The sequence below is a fragment of the Grampus griseus genome (genome assembly GCF_964374135.1).
Source record: "Grampus griseus genome assembly, chromosome: X".
Classification (NCBI taxonomy): Eukaryota; Metazoa; Chordata; class Mammalia; order Artiodactyla; family Delphinidae; genus Grampus; species Grampus griseus.
The window spans coordinates 20,590,813-20,613,910 of record NC_138999.1 but is presented as its reverse complement, the minus strand read 5'-3'; the positions used below and the strand labels follow the sequence as shown (position 1 = coordinate 20,613,910).

The window sequence follows — 23,098 nt, the reverse complement described above, 5'->3', positions numbered from 1 at the left end:
CTTCACTGTTTATTACCCTTTCTGTCTAACACGGATGACACTTGCTCGTGTTCCCGGTGCCTCAGTACCTGGGTAGCTCTGCTTACACCTGCCAACAACCCCACCAGGTAAGCTAGCTGACTGTTCCCTCTACTGGGGACACCCTGAAAGCACCACCTTACTCCGGACTCATCTCCCTTCTCGCTTTGCTCAAACTCCTTTCGCCTCCCTTTGTCTGATATTCGCTCAGCCCATTGGTTTTGGCTCATAAACCAGCTATTTCCTTTTCCCTCTTGAAGGTAACTTATAAAAGAAACTTTCTTTAATCATCTTTCAGGTACGCTCTCTGGGCCTCTGTTTGGGAAAGTCCCCCCTGCCTGCAGAGTGCCCTTCTAAAGGCTGGTATCCTCTGCAGGAAACAGGGAACAATTTAGATGGACCAGGCATGATGGCTTTGCAAATCTCCCTTGTGTAATTTACGCATCTGAAACCATCGTTTCTTCCGGTGAGCACACTATTACACCAAGGCCCATCAGCAGCAGGAGAGGCAGGAAAACTCATAAGTATGCTTAAGGAGTGACTCTGGTAACTCATTATTGTTTTAAGACACCTTAATTCCCATTCAGGCTAAATGACCTGGTATACCCACAGCCATCTCAGAGAATGTCAGTTCAATCTAAGAGGGTGCGATGTTTGTCAAAATAGTATTGCACAAACCCTCTAAAGAAAGCCAAAAACAGTTGCAGTGAATTACAAAAATATTATGGAGTCAATGAGGTCTGGCATTTAATCTTCAGCTAATGTTGACACCAAGCAGTACACCCACAAAAGCCAAAGAGAATCCGAGTGGAGAGCGTGGGTTCCCAGCCTTGGCTGCCTTTTGGAATCATCGGGGTATTAAAAAAAAAATCTCCGTGTCCAGGCCATACTCCAAGCCAATTAAATCAGAATCTCTGGGGGTGGGTCCCAGGCATCATTATATTTTAAAGCCCTCCAGGGATTCCAATATGCAGCCAAGTTCGAGATCCACTAGTATAGAACGTCTGGCCCTCGCTCACAACCAGGGCTCAGGCCCTCCTTATACACGCTGTCAGGCGTGTAGGGCGGGAAAGGTGGCACGACATGCCTGGTCATGCCACTCACCCATGCCAGCTTAACTCGCCAGCTGCCCACTCAGCGCCTGAAGCTACCCAAAACGTGGAAACTCAAGGTCGAGGTGATGCTCAGGTGACGATTAAGGTTACTAGACATCAGAGCATTGAAAGCGGGACAGCCAAGGCACAAACAGAATAGAGAGACACAAGTGCACGTTAAGCAGTAATCTGTGATATCTTTACTGGCTCTGCTCCAAAGGGGGGTGTTGGATTTGCCAATTTGATGTACTGCCACCTGATATTCAACTGAAGAAGGAAAAAAGATATGGAGGGTAGGAGGGGGCTTCTGAAGTGCTGGTCATGTTCTGTTTCTTCAACTGGATGCTGGTTACACAGGGGTGCTGTTTCTGAAACATGGCTACTTCTACACTTACGATATGGGCACTTTTATATATGTACATCATGCTTTAGTAAAAAGTTTTATAAGGAGAGAAACCCTACACTGGTCAGTGAAAAAAGGTCATAGACGCTATCAAAAATAGAAAGCCCACCAGCCTGTTTATAGCACTGAGTTTGATAATAGCCCCATATTAGAAACCATTCAAATCATAGGGACCTGGTTGGACAAATGAAGGTTCAGTCATACAACGGGATACTACGTAGCTATTAAATTTTATGTGGTAGAAGACTACGTCATGACATGGAAAAGTGCTCGCAGGCTATTTTAAAGTTAAAAAAAGAAGATGGATTATAAAACATCGTTATACGTGTGTTAGATATTATTATGCATTTTTCTATGCACACTGGTCTTGAGATAAATAAATGTTAGGCATAACTGAGATACAAACAGAAAGAAAGACAGTGTGCAGATAGGACCTGGACTCAAGTCCCAACCCAGCTTATCTACTAATAATTGTTCGCCTTTGGCCAACTTGCTCAACTTTGTGAAAAGAGCTTTATTGAGATATAATTCACATACCATACAATTCACCCATCTGAAGTGTACAAGTTAATGTCTTTTAGTATATTCAAAGAGTTGTACAACTACTACCACAAACTGATTTTAGAACATTTTTATCGCCCCGTAGCCATTTGCAGTCAGTCTCCACTCCTGCCAACCCCCGCAGCCCTTGGCAACCAGTCATCTACCTTCTGTCTCCATACAGTTGCCTATTCTGGACATTTCATCGAAATACAGTCATACGATGTATGTTTTTTGCGCGTCTGGCATCTTTCCATTAGCGTAGTGTTTTCAAGGGTCATCCATGTTATAGCATTTATCAAACTTCATTCCTTTTACTGCTAAATAATATCCCCCTTTATGAATATATCATATTTTGCTTATCCATTCTTCAAATGGTGGACATTTGGGTTGTTTCTACTTTGGGGCTATTATGAATAACGCTGCTGTAAACATTCACATAGAAGTTTATGTGTGGATGCATGTTTTAGTTTCTCTTGGGTATATATCTAGGAGTGGAACTTCTGGGTGTGATATAATACAAAAATATATTTAGTCTTTGCCCACAGTTCCTGGCAGAGCTCCTAAAACCCTTGGAATTTCCTGAGTGATAGGATTTGTGGGGGGGTTTGCTACGCACAACCAGCCCCTTTCAATCACACCTGAGTGTATGCTAATGAGGTGACTTAGGGTGGGACCCGCCCCCTCCTCAGATAGCTATAGGATACGGCCAATCACCAGAAAGACCAAGTGATCAGAGGGTTAGAACTCTCAGCCCCACCCACCAACCCCTCTGGGAAAGGGAGGTGGTGCTGGAGATGGAACTCTATAAAAAACTCTTGAACAATGAGATTTGGAGAGTTTCCAGGCTGGTGAACACATGGACTTGCTGGGACGGTGGTGTGGCTGGAGAAGGCATGGAAGCTCTATGTTCCCTCCCTTCTCCATACCTTGCCCTGTGTATCTCTTCCATCTGGCTATTCCTGAGTTGTATCCTTTATAATAAAGCCATAAATGTAAGTAAAGTATTTCCCTGAAGTCTGTGAGCCATTCTAGCAAACTATTGAACTTAAGGAGGGGGTCGTGGGAACCTACAATTTACAGCCAGAAGTACGGGTGGCCCAGGACATTGCACTGGCATCGGGGGCAGTCTGGTGGGACTGAACCCTTAAATCTGTGGAATCTGTCACTAACTCCAGGTAGTTAGTTTCAGAATTAAATTGAATTGTTGGACATCCAATTGGTGTCCGGGGAATTGGAGAATTGGTTGACTGGTGTCAGAGTACGATCCAGACTAGGTCATATGGTAACTCTGTGTTTAACATTTACATTTCCTCCAGCAATTTCTCCATATCCTCGCCAACACTTGCTATTGTGTGTCTTTTTTACTATAGCCATCCTAGCAGATGTAAGGTGATACCTCATTGTGGTTTTGATTTGCTTTTCTCTAATAACTAATGATGTTGAGCATCTTTTCATATGTTTATTACCATTTGTATATATTCTATGGAGAAATGTCTAATCAGATCCCTTGCCCATTTTTAAATTGGGTTAACTTTTTATTACTGAATGGTAGTTTTTTATATATTCTGGAATCAAGTCCCTTATCAGACACATAATTTGTAAATATTTTCACCCATTCTGTGGGTTGTCTTTTCACTTTCTTGATGGTGCCCTTTAAAGCCCAAAAGTTTTAGATTTTTATGAAATCCAATTTATCAATTTTTTTCTTTAGTCACTTGTTTTGTGGTGTCATGTTTAAGGAGGCTTTCAGGATCCACATCTTTTAATCTTCTTATTCTTGGAGCCAAGCACAGAGCCTGGCATATAGCAGGCACACAATATTTGCGAACTGGGATGACGTATCTTTATCTGAACCTGGGAATGTATTGAGTCCTGTATCGTTTATCTATTACTGTGTAAAAAATGACCTCAATTTAGCAGTTTAAAACCACAAACATTTTATTTGGCTCACTAGCCAATGGGTCAGTTGGGCAGTCCTTCTGATCTCGACTGGCTCACGTGTCTGTGTTCAGCTTATAGTTTGGCAGCTGGTTGAATGATCTAGAATGGCCTCACTCTCATGTCTGGTGGTTGGTACACTGTCAGATGGGATGCCTTGGTTCTCTTTGTAGCCTGTCACCCAATAGCAGGCTAGCTCATGGTCGTGTTAGAGTTCCAATTCCAAGCCCTAATACCTAAGCGCTTTTCAAGTCTCTGCTTATATCACATTTGTTCATGTCCTATTGACCAAAGCAATTCACATAGCCAGGCCTAGATTTGAGAGATGGAGAAATAGACTCCAGCTTTTAGGAGAAGGGAAGGATTTGTGGCCATTTTTGTAATTTACCACAAGTACCTCGATGCTTCTACACTGTTACGCTTTTATGGAGGATGTAAAAGAAAAACCTCTCCTTCTTTCAAGTTTACACGCCATTGTGGGCATTCATTCATTCAACAAATGTTTACTGAGCATCTACTATGTGTCAGGCACAGTTCTGGGCTCTTGAGCTATCTTAATAAGCAGAGCAGACTAAGATCCTTCCTCCTTCCCCATGAAATTTACCTTCTAGTGGAAATGGCAAGAGGAAAGATTTCAAATAGAGTCCAAACAAACTGTTGTGGTGGTGAAAATTTCTTTGACCGTACCTACATACAATGAAGATTAAATCCAAGACTTAACCCCTGCGGGCAGGAGGGAAGATAGAAACACCCTTAAGAACACAGAGCAAAAGGGGAGAAGATTGCAAGAGATCCCAGAAAAGAAAAGCAGGCTCCTACGGAAAATGGAAATTTGTTCTTGTATTTTCAAAGTGAGTTTGTATCAATCGGGGTTCAACCAGAAACATATAAATGATAGACATATATTAAGAGATTTAGGGAATTCCCTAGTGGTCCAGTGTTTAGGACTCTACTTGCATGAAGAGTTACTTTATGCGATTGTGGGGCTGGCTAGGCAAGTCTGAAATCCATAGGGCCTGCCATCAGGAGGAGCAGGCTGGAATTCCCAGGCACGAGCTAAAGCTGCAGTCAGCAGGCAGAATTCCTTCTTCTCCTGGGAAACCCCAGGTCTGCTCTTACAGCCTTTCACCTGACTGAATCAGGGTTACCCAGACTATCTAAAATAATCTCCCTTACTTAAAGTTCACTGATTGTGGACTTTAATCACATCTACAAAACACCTTCACACAGCACCTAGATTAGCATTTAATTGAATAACTGGAGACTGTAGCCTAGCCCAGCTGACACGTAAAACTGAACATCACATGAACTGCCTGCACAATTCTGTCAATTTACTAAAGCCCACTGTACACGTTAAGTGGGTGAATTATATAGTATGTGAAATATATCTTAATAAAGCTGTAAAAAAAAAGTAGGTTAGTTCTATGCTTTCGGAGATCTAGTTTCAAAAAATAAATGTGGGCTTAAAACAAAAAGTCTTATTATGAATGTGTTTGACTCAGTCTGGAAGGCAGAACAGAAGCTGTAATCCACGAGGAACGTAGCCTAATTCACCCTGAGCCCGGCACTGTTCTATCCTCTCAGCTAGGAGTTGGAGTAATTTCTCTATGGCTTCCTTACTACCTGCATGCCATAGACCAATTAATATTTACACTCCCCAGCCAGTTACCAGAGGAGACAGACGCTGGGAGAGCCGGAAGAGCAGAGCCCAGAGGATCCTCGGGCCCCTGGGCTGGTTATGGGATGTAGGATCCAGTGCCACTTAATAAGATTAAGCGTCACCTCCAATTAGCTCTCTGTCCTCTCTGCACTCAAGTGGCTCTAGCCTGTGGGCAGCTGTTAGAGCCCAGCTACAGACAAATAAGAAGGTGGTGCATTAAAAAAAAAAAAGTGTGGTGAGGGCTAGACATGTTCCAGGGGTCTGGAGCAGAGTGAGGACGCCCATGGGAAAGGAAAGATGAAAACACCATGGATGGAACTGGGGCGGGAGGGAGGGCCCACGGCACAACTGGGAACAAACAAAGGGCTAGAGGAGGGAACAGGCTGGACTGACTGGAACAGCGTGTCCTGGAGAGGTGGGTGCAGGGCAGGGAAGCTCTTGAAGAACAGGCGGAGGAATGCGGAACAGATGCAAGCAAACCTGTGGTGCCCAAAGTAGGGGTGCACATCTCAAGGGGTGGCCAAGATGATCCACTGCAGCAGGAGAGGGAAAGACGCTAACTTCGACCAGATTTATTTTTGATCCAAAGAATAAGAAAATAAACTCAACTAGTAGGTAATATATAGATTCATGCCACCACCCTCCCGCTGTCTGGAAGTCAGACAGTCGCAAGACAAGACTCCTCAAATGATTTTGAAGACAGAGTGGGAATTCCTGAATTGAAGGGATGATAAGCCTCGTCATTTACTTTCAGCATTTTGCAACATTTATAAGGTAAAGTGTGTTTACAGATTCTAGTCTCCAGTTATAATGAAACCAGCCCTCATAAAATAAACAGGTGACTTTGAAGAATCCCACAAAGGAAACCCTGCTTGGAAATAATATTAATAAGGCAAGAAAAATCAAACAACCTGAAAATGAGTTCTCCTTCTCACAATGCAACAAATGATGCATTTCTCCACTTTCTAGAACCTTCTTTGTCCACCATGGTTGAAGTCAAAACAATGACCATCTAGTCAGATCTGAAAAGAGGTTGTTCAGAGAACTCAAAATTATCCAGGTACCTATTAAAAATATGGATATAAAGCTGGCCCGAGGTATAGCCCATGACTTAATATACTGGTTAATGAAAGGATATCATTTATAAATAAACAAGTATGAATATAATGGGGGTGCATACTAAGGAAGGTATACGGGCAAAAAAAAAAAAAAGGGAGTTCATTGCTGCAAGCAATGTGAAGGGCTATTTTCAGACAATATTGTAGAGTATATGGGCTGTTCTAGGTTGGGTTCCTCTAGAAGCAGACCTGGAGATGAGGATTGGATGTGAGTAGTTGAAATGAGAGAGAGACTCACGAAGCACTAGGAGGGAAGTGGGGGTGTGTTAGCAAGCATGTCATCACTGTGGGCGACTGAGGCAACTGGAAATTGGTGTAGAACCTGCGTTAGACGCATCCCACCCTAGGGGGAAGGAAGACGGAGTAGTTATACACCAGCTTCTGCCATCAATGGTTCAGAGCCGCTCGCGGGGCATTTACTCCCCATTCTGCCTGTGCTTGGGCAAGCCCAAGGAAGCCCTCAGAATGACAGTCACGGGGGCTTGGAGGAGGAAGCCACAAGCATGCACGGGAATGGTGAAGGCCAAGAGATACGGGCGGAGCACCCACAGTGTCTGCTCCCTAGGCTTCTTTACGGTTTGACTTTTTACAATAAGCAGCGTTTACTCTCTCTGTCTCATCATTCTTTGTTTTTCAACTTTTCACTTGTCGAACTCTGGGTGGGGCAACAAGCCCAGGCGTGCGAGTCCTGAAGGCCTCGGAAATAGCGGCTTACCAAAGGCCAAGAAGCAGCGCACGGTCCTCCCAGCCCATTTTAAAGGAGCTCCCGGGCTGCTGGATTCTACAGAGGAAGGCTGTTTTTGGTAAAACGCTGCCGAGAACTCTAATATGTACCGCTGCAACAGAAAATACTGAAAGGAAGGGTTAGGGCTGGGTGTTTTCGGGGAGATTCCAGAAGGTTCAGAAAGTTCAATTCAGCTAAGAACTAAGCGAAGACACTCAGTGTAGCCCTAGTTCAGAAGTCCAGCTGAATGAATGCACGTCTGCCCTAGAGGATCAGGGCATTTATGAGTTGCCACGGGCCAGCCCAGAGAGGTCTAGATGGCAAAGGAGACATTCTGAGGGGCTCCAGCAGCAGAGGAGAGGGTGGACTTTGCCCACCAGCTGCCTGCACTAAGGCCATCCTGTCTACCAAGCAGAGCCTTCTACGTGCTGTGCCTGAAGCAGAGATAAGCAAGAGCGACTCGATTCGGCCACCACTTTGGTGCAAGTAGGACTTCAGGCCCCATCTAGAAAGGAGGGGCTGCCATTTGGGAATGAAGTGCTTAAAGCAAGATCCAGAGCAGTGTGGAGAGGCAGCCAGAGCCATCGCTCCTACCCTCAGCTGCAGGGGGGCCCATCCTATGGGCAGGAGGAATAGGCAGCTAAATACAGAAGAGACACGAGGCACCCTCACTGGCTCGTCCTCCGTGACAACAGGTTTTATTGGGAGCAGAGAAGAGACGGCTAAAGTCTATTCCTCCCAGCACTGAAGGAGTCAGAACAGAAAGAGAGGCAGAAAGGGGACTTAGGAGGGAGCCAGAGATACATCGTCATTTCATGATTTGTTTAAGCTGTTCTATCATTACAATGACTACAGGTTATGCCACAGAAGACTCATGTTAAAACACTGCTCTTGTTAGTATATTAACACAGGGGAATTGTGGGGGGCGGGAGGGGTGCATCGAGCTAGTTGATACCTTGGGAACCGAAGGGAAGAGCTACAAGATACCGCAATAGAGACAGTCAGTGGGAAGGAGCAGGAGTGGGCGATGTGAAGGCGAAAAGCTGGGAATGAATGATAGCTCTTGTGTGCAGGATGCCGGCCATGTTTCCGAGGTTATTCACATTGATCCTCACTGCAACCCTAAAGGGAATTAACGGATGAGGAAACGGAGTCAAAGAGAGGTTAGGTGACTAGCTGTGTTAATTCACTGGGTCCTCCAAGAAGCAGACGCCAAGATGGGATTAGAAGTGCAAGAACCATATGGGGACATATGTATATGTATAGCTGATTCACTTTGTTATAAAGCAGAAACTAACACACCATTGTAAAGCAATTATACTCCAATAAAGATGTTTAAAAAAAAAAGTGCAAGAACCGTATGGGGGGAAGTGCCAGGGAAAGGCTCAGAGGAGGGGGCAGGAGAAGGCAGAGCGCGCCTTCAGGTGGCGATGCCAGTCTGGACCCTGTGGAGGAGACATAGAAGGACCTCTAGGAAAGTCTCAGCCAGGCCAACGAGGAGTCCTGCAGCCAAGGTGGCCCGTTGGAGGAGTCCCGCATGTCCCTGGGATGGCCTGCCCTAGTACTCTGACTGCGCTTACTCACTGGCTGGGAGCAGCCCATGGGAAACACAGCCTAGGTGCAAATGCAGCAGTGAATCTGGAGGGGCAGGAGCTGGGCCCTCAGTTATGCTCCTGAAGCAGGAGGTCAGAGTGGCACCCTTTCATGGCTGCCATGATAACCTAAAATCACATGACCACCAAATAGTGGGAGGATTTGAACTGAGATCTTTCTGACTGTAAATCCCCCTTTCTTGGTCATTGCCTTGTATACATATGCATATATCTTGGGCATGAACTAAATGGCATCAGAGGACTGAATGTAACTGAACAGGACCCTATGGGGCCTTCCCAGAACAGAATTCCCCCCATGTTCTCCTCCTACCTTTTGCCTGTAGAAAAACTTTTGTCAAAGAATAAATTTAATCAGAGAAGTGAGAAAATGAAGAAAGTAAGGAAAAAATACAAGCAAGACAAAAAAATAACAGTTTAGCCAGTAAAAAAAGTCAAGGACCTTTAATTCCTCAAGGGCTATAGATAATATTCTGAGTCACGTCCTTTGAGCTGTTTTGCAGATACTGAAACTCACACAGGGTGGAAGAAGTTAACTGTATGCTGCCCACAAGCACACACCAGTTGGAACCAGAAGGTTGATGATGTTGACTCCCGATTACCTCACCACCAACCAATCAGAGGAGTGTCCACAAGCTGATCACATACCTGACAACCCCCCTCCCTCACCCTGTCTTTATAAACATTTCCCTGAAAGCCTTCAGGGAGTTTGGGTCTTTTAAGCACTTGCTACCTGGACTCCTTGTTTGGCACCCTGCAATAAACACTGCACTGTATTCACCACAGCCCAGTGTCAGTAGATAGGCTTTACTGCGCATGGGCAAGTGGACCCACTCTGGTTCAGTAACGTGAAGACAAACTTGAGACATCCCTCACCGACTCCTGCAGCACAAATTTCTAAAATCACAATCTAGCTGGGCAACATACGTTTTTATGAAGAGATCAGAAAGATGAAAGATTTTCAATCCTATTAAAATTGTTTTTTAGATTCTCACCCATTCCTCCCCGTTCTCCACAGGAACACACAGATCCACAAATATTTATTGAGCACTCACCACGTAACAGAGTCTGCATTTGGTACTGGGTACACATACATGGAATTTACAGTATGGTGGGAGAGGCACGCATTAACAAGTAATGAAGAAAAATTATGGATAAGTTTATAAGGGAAAGTTCAAGGTGCCTTGAGAGAAAAAGCAGGTGAGATCTAATGGAAATTGGGGCCTGAGGGGTGGATAAAATGTCTGAAGCAATGAATGCCCCAGGGAGGAATGGCATTGGTGTTAGTAGACGTAGGGTCTAGCCCAAAGCATGTGTTGTTGGCTCCTCTGAGCATGAGAAGAGCTGAAAGCCAGGTCCCCATACTTAACTTCCCTTCAATAAGCCCTGTTTGTATCTTCCAAGGAGCTTACATATCGTTTTTAAGAGAGGGCGTTATTTAGGATTGGCTCAAGATGGCGGAGTAGAAGGACGTGTGCTCACTCCCTTTTGCAAGAGCACTGGAAGCACAACTAACTGCTGAACAGTCATCAAGAGGAAGACACTGGAACTCACCAAAAAAGATACCCCACATCCAAAGACAAAGGAGAAGCCGCAGTGAGACGGTAGGAGGGGCGCAATCACAATAAAATCAAATCCCATAACTGCTGGGTGGGTGACTCACAAACTGGAGAACACTTATACCACAGAAGTCCATCCACTGGAGTGAAGGTTCTGAGCCCCACGTCAGGCTTCCCAACCTGGGGGGCCAGCAACAGCAGGAAGAATTCCTAGAGAATCAGACTTTGAAGGCTAGTGGGATTTGATTGCAGGACTTCGACAGGACTGGGGGAAACAGAGACTCCACTCTTGGAGGGCACACACAAAGTAGTGTGCACACTGGGACCCAGGGGAAGGAGCAGTGACCCCATTGGAGACTGAACCAGACCTACCTGCTAGTGTTGGAGGGTCTCCTGCAGAGGCAAGGGGTGGTTGTGGGTCACTGTGGGGACAAGGAGACTGGCAGCAGAAGTTCTGGGAAGTACTCCTTGGCGTGAGCTCTCCCAGCGTCTGCCATTAGCCCCACCAAAGAGCCAGGCGGGCTCCAGTGCTGGGTCGCCTCAGGGAAAACAACCAACAGGGAGGGAACCCAGCCCCACCCATCAGCAGACAAGAGGATTAAAGTTTTACTGAGCTCTGCCCACCAGAGCAGCCCCCAGCTCTACCCACCACCAGTCCCTCCCATCAGGAAGCTGGCACAAGCCTCTTAGATAGCTTCATCCACCAGAGGGCAGACAGCAGAAGAAAGAAGAACTACAGTTCTGCAGCCTGTGGAAGGAAAACCACATTCACAGAAAGATAGACAAGATGAAAAGGCAGAGGACTTTGTACCAGATGAAGGAACAAGATAAAACCCCAGAAAAACAACTAAATGAAGTGGAGATAGGCAACCTTCCAGAAAAAGAATTCAGAGTAACGATAGTAAAGATGATCCAGGACCTCAGAAAAACAATGGAGGCAAAGATCAAGAAGATGCCAGAACTGTTTAACAAAGACCTGGAAGAATGAAAGAACAAACACCTAGAAGAATTAAAGAACAAACAAACAGATGAACAATACAATAACTGAAATAAAAATACAAAAGAAGGAATCAACAGCAGAATAACTGAGGCAGAAGAACGGATAAATGCCCTGGAAGACAGAATGGTGGAATTCACTGCCACAGAACAGAATAAAGAAAAAAGAATGAAAAGAAATGAAGACAGCCTAAGAGACCTCTGGGACAATACTAAATTCAACAACATTTGCATTATAGGGGTCCCAGAAGGAGAAGAGAGAGAGAAAGGACCTCAGACAATATTTGAAGAGATTATAGTCGAAAACTTCCCTAACATGGGAAAGAATACAGCCACCCAACTCCAAGAAGCGCAGAGAGTCCCATACAGAATAAACCCAAGGAGAAACATGCCGAGACACACAGTAATCAAATTGGCAAAAATTAAACACAAAGAAAAATTACTGAAAGCAACAAGGGAAAAACAACAAATAACATACAAGGGAACTCCAATAAGGTTAACAGCCGATTTTTCAGCAGAAACTCTACAAGCCAGAAGGGAGTGGCACCATGTGACAAAGTGAGAGAGTGGCATGGACATATATACACTACCAACCGTAAAATAGACAGCTAGTGGGAAGCAGCAGCATAGCACAGGGAGATCAGCCCGGTGCTCTGTGACCACCTAGAGGGGTGGGATAGGGAGGGTGGGAGGGAGGGAGATGCAAGAGGGAAGAGATATGGGAACATATGTATATGTATAACAGATTCACTTTGTTATAAAGCAGAAACTAACACACCATTGTAAAGCAATTATACCCCAATAAAGATGTTAAAAAAAAATAAGGCAGTTACTTTTCAGACCAAAAAAAAAATCAAACATGGTTAATCTTTTGGTAAATAAATAAAATAAAGTGATGAAAGGGAAGAACCTACAACCAAGACTACTCTACCCGGCAAGGATCTCATTCAGATTCAACGGAGAAATCAAAAGCTTTACAGACAAGCAAAAGCTAAGAAAATTCAGCACCACCAAACCAGCTCTACAACAAATGCTAAAGGAACTTCTCTAAATGAGAAACACAAGAGAGAAAAGGACCTACAAAAACAAACCCGTAACAATTAAGAAAATGGTAACAGGAACATACATATTGATAATTACCTTAAACACGAATGGATTAAATGCTCCAACAAAAAGACACAGCCTCGCTGAATGGATACAAAAACAAGACCCGTACATATGCTGTCTACAAGAGACCCACTTCAGACCTAGGGACACATACAGACCGAAAATGAGAGGATGGAAAAAGATATTCGATGAAAATGGAAATCAAAAGAAATCTGGAGTAGCAATACTCATATCAGATAAAATAGACTTTAAAATAAAGAATGTTACAAGAGACAATAAAGGACACTACATAATGATTGAGGGATCAATCCAAGAAGATACAACAATTATATATACATCCAACAGAGGAGGACCTCAATACATAAGGCAACTGCTAACAGCTATAAAAGAGGAAATGGACAGTAACACAATAATAGTGGGAGACTTTAACACCTCACTTACACCAATGGGCAGATCATCCAAAATGAAAATAAATAAGGAAACAGAAGCTTTAAATGACACAACAGACCAGATAGATTTAATTGATATTTATAGGCTATTCCATCCAAAAACTGCAGATTACACTTTCTTCTCAAGTGTGCATGGAACATTCTCCAGGATAGATCACATTTTGGGTCACAAATCAAGTCTCGGTAAATTTAAGAAAATTGAAATTATATCAAGCATCTCTTCCAACCACAACGCTATGAGATTGGAAATCAATTATAGGGAAAATAATATAAAAAACACGAACACATGGAGGCTAAACAATATGTTACTAAATAACCAAGAGATCACTGAAGAAATCAAAGAGGAAATCAAAAAATACCTAGAGACAAATGACAACGAAAACACGATAATCCAAAACCTATCGGATGCAGCAAAAGCAGTTCTAAGAGGGAAGTTTCTAGCAATACAAGCCTACCTCAAGAAACAAGAAAAATCTCAAATAAACAATCTAACCTTACACCTAAAGGAACTAGAGAAAGAAGAACAAACAAAACCCAAAGTTAGCAAAAGGAAAGAAATCATAAAGATCAGAGCAGAAATAAATGCAACAGAAACAAAGAAAACAATAGCAAAGATCAATAAAACTAAAAGCTGGTTCTTTGAGAAGATAAACAACATTGATAAACCTTTAGCCAGACTCAAAAAGAAAAAGAGAGGACTCAAATCAATAAAATTAGAAATGAAAAAGGAGAAGTTACAACAGACACTGCAGAAATACAAAGCATCCTAAGAGACTACTACAAGCAACTCTATGCCAATAAAATGGACAACCTGGAGGAAATGGACAAATTCTTAGAAAGGTATAACAACCTTCCAAGACTGAACCAGGAAGAAATAGAAAATATGAACAGACCAATCACAAGTAAGGAAATTGAAACTGTGATTAAAAATCTGCCAACAAACAAAAAGTCCAGGACCAGATGGCTTCACAGGTGAATTCTACCAAACATTTAGAGAGGAGCTAACACCTATCCTTCTCAAACTCTTCCAAAAAACTGCAGAGGAAGGAACACTCCCAAACTCATTCTATGAGGCCACCATCAGCCTGACACCAAAACCAGACAAAGATACCACACAAAAAAGAAAATTACAGACCAATATCACTCATGAACATAGACGCAAAAATCCTCAACAAAATACTAGCAAACAGAATCCAACAGCACATTAAAAGGATCATACACCACGATCAAGTGGGATTTATCCCAGGGATTCAAGGATTCTTCAATATACGCAAATCAATCAATGTGATACACCATATTAACAAACTGAAGGATAAAAACCATATGATCATGTCAATAGATGCAGAAAAAGCTTTTGACAAAATTCAACACCCATTTATGATAAAAAAAACTCTCCATAAAGTGGGAATAGAAGGAACCTACCTCAACATAATAAAGGCATATACGACAAACCCACAGCAAACATCATTCTCAATGGTGAAAAACTGACAGCATTTCCTCTAAGATCAGGAACAAGACAAGGATGTCCACTCTCGCCACTATTATTCAACATAGTTTTGGTAGTCCTACCCACAGCAATCAGAGAAGAAAAAGAAATAAAAGGAATACAAATTGGAAAAGAAGAACTAAAACTGTCACTGTTTGCAGATGACATGATACTCTACATAGAGAATCCTAAAGATGCTACCAGAAAACTACTAGAGGTAATCAATGAATTTGGTAAAGTTGCAGGATACAAAATTAATGCACAGAAATCTCTTGCATTCCTATACACTAACAACGAAAGATCAGAAAGAGCAATTAAGGAAACAATCCCATTCACCATTGCAAGAAAAAGAATAAAATACCTAGGAATAAACCTACCTAGGGGGACAAAAGACCTGTAAGCAGAAGAGTATAAGACACTGATGAAAGAAATCAAAGATGACACAAACAGATGGAGAGATATACCATGTTCTTGGATTGGAAGAATCAATCTTGTGAAAATGACTCTACTACCCAAAGCAATCTACAGATTCAATGCAATCCCTATCAAATTACCAATGGCATTTTTTACAGAACTAGAACAAAAAATCTTAAAATTTGCATGGAGACACAAAAGACCCCGAATAGCCAAAGCAGTCTTCAGGGAAAAAAATGGAGCTGGAGGAATCAGACTCCCTGACTTCAGACTATAATACAAAGCTATAGTAATCAAGACAATATGGAACTGGCACAAAAACAGAAATATAGGTCAATGGAACAGGATAGAAAGCCCAGGGATAAACCCATGCACATATGGTCACCTTATCTTTGATAAAGGAGACAAGAGTATACAATGGAGAAAAGGCAGCCTCTTCAAAAAGTGGTGCTGGGAAAACTGGACAGGTACATGTAAAAGTATGAGATTAGAACACTCCCTAACACCATACACAAAAATAAGCTAAAAATGGATTAAAGACCTAAATGTAAGGCCAGAAACTATCAAACTCTTAGAGGAAAACATAGGTAGGACACTCTATGACATAAATCACAGCAAGATCCTTTTGACCCACTTCCTAGAGAGATGGAAATAAAAGCAAAAATAAACAAATGGGACCTAATGAAACTTCAAAGCTTTTGCACAGCAAAGGAAACCATAAACAAGACCAAAAGACAACCCTCAGAATGGGAGAAAATATTTGCAAATGAAGCAACTGACAAAGGATTAATCTCCAAAATTTACAAGCAGCTCATGCAGCTCAATAACAAAAAAACAAACACCCAATCCAAAAATGGGCAGAAGACCTAAGTAGACATTTCTCCAAAGAAGATATACAGACTGCCAACAAACACATGAAACGATGCTCAACATCATTAATCATTAGAGAAATGCAAATCAAAACTACAATGAGATATCATCTCACACCACTCAGAATGGCCATCATCAAAAAATCTAGAAACAATAAATGCTGGAGAGGGTGTGGAGAAAAGGGAACACTCTTGCACTGCTGGTGGGAATGCGAATTACTACAGCCACTATGGAGAACAGTATGGAGGTTCCTTAAAAAACTACAAATAGAACTACCATATGACCCAGCAATCCCACTACTGGGCATATACCCTGAGAAAACCATAATTCAAAAAGAGTCATGTACCAAAATGTTCATTGCAACTCCATTTACGATAGCCTGGAGATGGAAACAACCTAAGTGTCCATCATCGGATGAATGGATAAAGAAGATGTGGCACATATATACAATGGAATATTACTCAGCCATAAAAAGAAACGAAATTGAGCTATTTGTAATGAGGTGGATGGACCTAGAGTCTGTCATACAGAGTGAAGTAAGTCAGAAAGAGAAAGACAAATACCGTATGCTAACACATATATATGGAATTTAAGGGGAAAAAATGTCATGAAGAACCTAGGTGTTAATACAGGAATAAAGACACAGACCTACTAGAGAATGGACTTGAGGAAATGGGGAGGGGGAAGGGTAAGCGGTGACAAAGCGAGAGAGTGGCCTGGACATATATACACTACCAAATGTAAAATAGATAGCTAGTGGGAAGCAGCCGCATAGCACAGGGAGATCAGCTCGGTGCTTTGTGACCACCTGGAGGGGTGGGATAGGGAGGGTGGGAGGGAGGGAGACGCAAGACGGAAGAGATGTGGGAACATATGTATATGTATAACTGAGTCACTTTGTTATAAAGCAGAAACTAACACACCACTGTAAAGCAATTATACTCCAACAAAGATGTAAAAAAAACCCAAAAACAAAAATAAACAAATGGGACCTAATGAAACTTAAAAGCTTTTGCAAAGCAAAGGAAACTACAAACAAGACAAAAAGACAACCCTCAGAATGGGAGAAAATATTTGCAAACGAACCAACGGACAAGGATTAATCTCCAAAATATATAAACAGCTCATGCAGCTCAATATCAAAAAAACAAACAACCCAATCCAAAAATGGGCAGAAGACCTAAACAGACATTTCTCCAAAGAAGATATACAGATTGCCAACAAACACATGAAAAGATGCTCAACATCACTAATTATTAGAGAAGTGCAAATCAAAACTATAATGAGGTATCACCTCACACCAGTTAGAACGGGCGTCATCAGAAAATCTACAAACAACAAATGCTGGAGAGGATGTGGAGAACAGGGAACCCTCTTGCACTGTTGGTGGGAATGTACATTGATACAGCCACTATGGAGAACAGTATGGACGTTCCTTAAAAAACTGAAAATAGAATTACCATATGACCCAGCAATCCCACTACTGGGCATATACCCAGAGAAAACCATAATTCAAAAAGACACATGCATCCCAATGTTCATTGCAGCACTATTTACAATAGCCAGGAATAGCTAGGTTCTATGTGGAACCTAGAAAAATGGTACAGATGAACCGGTATGCAGGGCAGAAATAGAGACACAGGTGGAGAGAACAAACGTATGGCCTCCAACGGGGGAAAGTGGCGGGGGTGGGGGTGCGGGGGTGGGATGAACAGGGAGATTGGGATTGACATGTATACACTAATTGTATAAAATCGATAACTAATAAGAACCTGCTGTATACAAATAAAATAAAATTCAAAAAAATAAAATAAAAAAGAAAATTTAAAAAAAGAGGGTGTTAATTGACTGCTATGTTTATAGCATTTGAAAAATACTTTGCAGTCGATTTGAAAACATAAATAAAATAAACACACCACATGATGCTAAACTTATTTTTTCCCCTGGGAATAAAGCAGAGTTAAGCTTCCTACCAGCTGGCTGTTCAGCTATCACAGTGTAATGATTAAAACCCACGTATTCCGTGTTGCCAGTTGGTAAGATGGCGGGGGTGCTCTCAGATTATATTGTTTAAAGGCTGTAAAGCTCCCCTATCTCCTGGTTACAAAATTGTTTGCCTTTTGGTTGAATGACTGAGTTTGAGGCTCACTTGTTATACTGCTTATTCAGGTTTGAAATCATTAAGCAAAATGACAGCTCTTGGTTTCGGAGACCATCACCTAAAAACAACATGGCTCTCGCTGCTGAATTCTCATCAGTTTCTCACTCCCATTAAAAATAATTCTTTCCCCATGTGGAAGCCTACGACACCAAGCTTTTCTTCGACAGCCTCAAAACACTTACCAATCATCACCTCGTTCATCCTCACCTCTTCCCTATCAAAGAGCCAAGTGTCATTACATCACGCTAGGCCAAAACCAGAAAGAGTGCGGTTCAGTGGGCGATTATAGGGCTTACAGGAGCAACAGGGCACTCGTTTCCCACTGAGGTATCAAGGTTGAATCAGAGGACAGTAGAGTATGAAAGCTAGAATTTCCCATAAAGATGGAGAGGCAGAGTTTAAGGGCCAGTGCTCTACTTGAATGGCAGGTCAAATTTTTCACTCCCTTGGGCAAGGCTCTGAACCCCTTTGGTCCCGGTGTCCCCATCCATAAAATGAAACTAATGAAAGTATCTGCTTCCTTGTGTGGATGTAAGGACTAAATGAGACGGCGCACACGCAGCACTTAGCACAGCGCTCAATAAATGGGAGTTTGTTATTAGGCTCAAGATCAATTCTCCAGGGATATTAGAGATGACACTGAAGGCAGAGGGGTGGCCCAAGGTGCCAGAGTCAGGTCGAAGTAGGGGAGAGATCGGAACCTTATTGTCTCCGTGACAAATTAGTGAAAGGAGCTTAGCGATGATATCCATGACGTCCAAAAATGTCTTTTTTTTTTAATTTTTGGCCACACTGTGCAGCATGTGGGATCTTAGTTCCCCGACCAGGGATCGAACCCGTGTCCCCTGCAGAGGAAGCTCAGAGTCTTAACCACTGGACCCTGCCGGCTGCTCGCACCGGTGGATTCCGCGCCCTGGAGGGGGCGGGAGGCGGCGCAGTCCGAGGCTGCTGAGCCTCGGGTGCGTCCCTTCCAGGCTGGTGGCCAAGCTGCATGACGCCCTGGACTCCTGCACCGAGTGACAGCGGCAGCTGGAGCGGAGCCTGCGAGGCTCCCGGCGGCTGCTGAGTGCCTGGGAACCAGCCGAGGCCCCGGCTCCGGAGCCCAGCCCAGGGCCAGAAACGAACGAAGAGGCCCCATCTGCAGCAAGCACACCCAGCCCGCAGGACCTCAAGGAGCCGGAGCTTCTGACCCAGGCACTGCAGAAGGCTGTACGGGTGCGAAAAGGCATCTCAAAGGCTGGAGAAGGCGACAAGGGCAAGGCCCCCAGCCTGAAGTCTGCGTCCACGGCCGCTTCCCTTGCCACCAGAGCCTCTGCCCCCTCAGCGCCTCACGCAGGGCTGACAGCCGTCCATCAGAGACAAGAGCCCCCAGGGGCATCCACCAAACCAGGGGGCCTGCCAAGGACCTCCCTGAGAGCAGGCTTCCGTCAGTGGGGCATCAGGCCTGTATGGGGAAGGGGCCGGAGCCACCAAGCCTGAACCAGGCCGCAGGGACCAACACATAGTCCCGTTGGCTGTGCCTCAGGCCCCAGAAGCTCTTACACTCGAGGATAAGGGGTGCGTTTCCCAGACCCTCACTGGAGGAACTACTGTCTCTACCTGATCAGATCCTGGCAGCAGCAGGAGTGACAGGGAGGGCAGGGCATTGAGCTGGATGTGGGCCAGGGGGGCCCCAGGATGCCACCCCATGAGGCCCAAGCCCGGAAGCCGGCAGAGTGGAACAGCTGGCTGTGAAGGTGCCACGTTTGATGCACTGGGGCCTGTCCTGTGCCCTATCCACTTATCCACCCAGCCCCGGGGCTCCACATGAGCTCTCGAAGGCCTGGGCTCCGCTTTCTCTCCTCCCTGCCAGGTGGGACCTGAACTGGGCTGGCGCCTGGGGTCACCCTGGAAGCCCTGCCTGAGGGGTGGGTGAGCCTCATCCCTCACTGGGCTCTGAGTAGGGAGTGGGGCCTGGAGCCCCCCGAGTGACACAGAGCTGTCCTGGGCACCGGCTTCTCCGACAGGATGCAGCTGCCCGAGGCCTTCAGGAAAGCGGCTTCCCGGAAGCCTCGAGGCTGGGGGAGAGGGACGAGGAGGGGGAGGTGAGACCAGGGGAGCGTGGAGAGCCGGGAGGCCGAGGCTTCCCGATGGTAAGACTTCTCCCACGGGCCCCTTGGCTTTCTCTGCTGGGTGGCGACACACTCTCCGCGTTAGGAGTCAGCCTCCCTACGACGGCTGTGGTCACCTCACTCAGCCAGCGGCCTCGGAGGCCCCCAGCTCAGCCTGTCTCAAGCTGTGAGACCTTGAACAAGGCACTCCGTGTCTCCAAGTCCCCATCTGTCTTCCTTGTGGAGACGACAATAATAGTAGCAGCTCCTAGAGGTGCTGTAGGGCTTAAACAAGGTAGTGCCTTTCGGGTGCTTGTGCTGGGCCTGGTACAGAGCCAGCACCCAGAGCTCTCACCAGACATCTTGGCTACCAGTCACTGCTGGCTCCTCTCCCCTTTTTCCCTTGAATTCTCTCCTAGCATTTCCCAGAGTGGGTCAGCTCTGTCACCCTTTTCACGGACAGTGTCCCCTCAGTTCCCCAGGACCCCCAAAGGCCCCTCCTGACATTCAGCAGAGCCGGACAGCGCAGGCTGGGGCCGCTACCCTGGCCCTTGCCTACTTCTCGTGGCCCAGCCCAGCTGGCTGGGGTCACCACGTTGCTCTCTGGTTTGCGGGCTGCGCACGTGTGCATCCCAGCCTGTGGGCCCAGCTCAGCTCTGCACAGACCAGTGATTCTGTGGATGCTGCTACCACCGCCAAAACCCAGTTCCTGCAGAAAATGCAGACAACTTCAAGGTGGCCCGGCTCTAGGCTCAGCGCCGCGGAGGTGGAGGCAGAGTTGCGGCACCTACAGGAGGCCTGCTTGCTGCTAAGACTTCGAATGCGGAAGAGCTCACGGCAGAGCCCAAGGACTGGATACAGGAGTAGCGCTGCCTGCTCACCCCGGAGGGCCTGCAGGCCATCGCGGGGCAGCGTCTCCGCAGGCTGCGGGAGCCGTGCACAGTACCCAGGAGCTGCAGACCCCGGCGGCCCTCGGGCTGCGGGGGGGCCATGCGGCACCAGCAGATCCACCTGGAAAAGGTCCTGATGGCCGAACTCCTCCCCCTGGTGAGCAAGCAGGAGCCGCTGGGGCCACCCTGGCTCGTGCTGTGCCGGGCTGAACACAGCCTGCTCTGTGAGGGAGGCCAGCACTTCCTCACCCTCCTACGAGAAGATAAGCCTGCTGACTGAGCCCTTCCCGTGGCCAGGCCCACCCCCAGTCCCCCAGGACCATGCAGCAAAGGCAGGCTGCCTCAGCCCCCTAGCCTGCCTGTTAGGGAGAGCCGCGCTTCCCTAGGAGGCATTAAATGAATGGGCATTGAGGGGATTTTCACTGGAGCAGTGAGCCGGGGGCCCAGAGATGCCTGTACCCCCGTAGGAAACCAGGTTTCCAAGGGGCGGGGACTGCCTCCTGGCTCTTCCTGAGGAACTCAGGGCCTTTCTCATGGCTGCTAAACCGGCTGCTCAGGGCTCAGCTTGCCTCGGCCTTCCACAGGCTCAGGAGACCTGAGGCTGGTGGGGCCTTTTCTTAGCTACCTCTGATTTCTCTTGCTGAAAAGCCACTTCTGTGACATTAAAACTACTTTAGAAAGTATATATATTTAAATCATTTTTAAAAAAAACCATTGGACCACCAGGGGAGTCCAAAAAATTTTTTTAACAATGTCTTTTTTAAAATAAATTTTACCATTTCTTTTTAAAAAATTTTTTAAAATATTTATTTATTTTTGGCTGCATTGGGTCTTTGTTGCTGCGCGCAGGCTTTCTCTAGTTGCGGCGAGCGGGGGCTACTCTACGTTGCAGTGCACAGGCTTCTCATCGCGGTGGCTTCTCTTGTGGAGCACGGGCTCTAGGCACGCGGGCTTCAGTAACTGTAGCGTGTGGGCTCAGTAGTTGTGGTGCACGGGCTTAGCTGCTCCGTGGCATGTGGGATCTTCCCGGACCAGGGCTCGAACCTGTGTGCCCTGCCCTGGCAGGCGGATTCTTAACCCTCGTGCCACCAGGGAAGCCCAACAATATCTTTTTAATTCAACACTCTTGACAGACTGGAGCAGACCCATCCCCTCCGCCTCCTCACCCTCTATAATGGCCTGAGACTCAGAAGACCTTGCACAAGTCATATCATCTTGTTAGGCCTCCATTCCTCCTTTTGAAAGTGAGGGGTTGGCCTGACTCAAACTGACTCAATCAGTAAGGGAATATCACCGTCCATTACATATTAAAGACTGTTATAAGATGTTCAAATCCAAATTTGTTGATTTTTTAAAAGAATGATAAAGTGAGCTGGTTGCACGGACTCAGAGCTGAATGGTGCCTCCAGGATCATAAGTACCGAGGCAGGGAGCTTTCTCTGGAACAGTCCTATGGGACATCTGAGCGCTCTGCCTGCTTCTCCAGCTGTGTAGCCTCCAAGACTGGCTCTCTGGCCCTCCCCAAGACTCCAAAAGCTATTTAAAATTTTGAATAAACTCCTTAAACTAACTAGAGGAGATTCTGATGTTGGCAACTAAGAACTCTGATGGATTCAGAATAGGATACGTTTAAAATTAACCCAATAATGTTGCCACAAGTCCCAAAATGTTCAGAATCAATGTCTCAGAATATTTTTTTCAAAGTAAAAGTAACTCTTTCAAATCGTAGCAAAGTAAGAATGCTTTTCATTCTACCACATGTGCATTTACCTCCAAGAATGCCGACAATCTCCAAACTGAAGGACAGCCATAGGCGAACAATCTGTTGAAAAAGAGTCCTACTTTGCAGTGAGATTTTGCAAATACATTTCTTCTACAGTATGTGTAGGAGCCTCATTAGAAGATGCTAGCACTGACCTATAAGATGAACCTCAAAGTCAGACCTTTTCCTTTACTAGCACCACCATC

At 45.2% G+C, this 23,098-nt stretch overlaps 1 pseudogene across 1 annotated transcript; it reads left to right on the top strand.

Annotated features, from left to right (window-relative positions):
• Positions 1-1,111: 1,111 nt before the first annotated feature.
• LOC309839476 (tubulin epsilon and delta complex protein 2-like) lies at positions 1,112-21,410 on the top strand (annotated as a pseudogene). Its single transcript has 3 exons — positions 1,112-1,206; positions 19,125-19,707; positions 20,715-21,410. The product of its transcript is annotated as a tubulin epsilon and delta complex protein 2-like (transcript).
• The last annotated feature ends 1,688 nt before the right edge of the window (positions 21,411-23,098 follow it).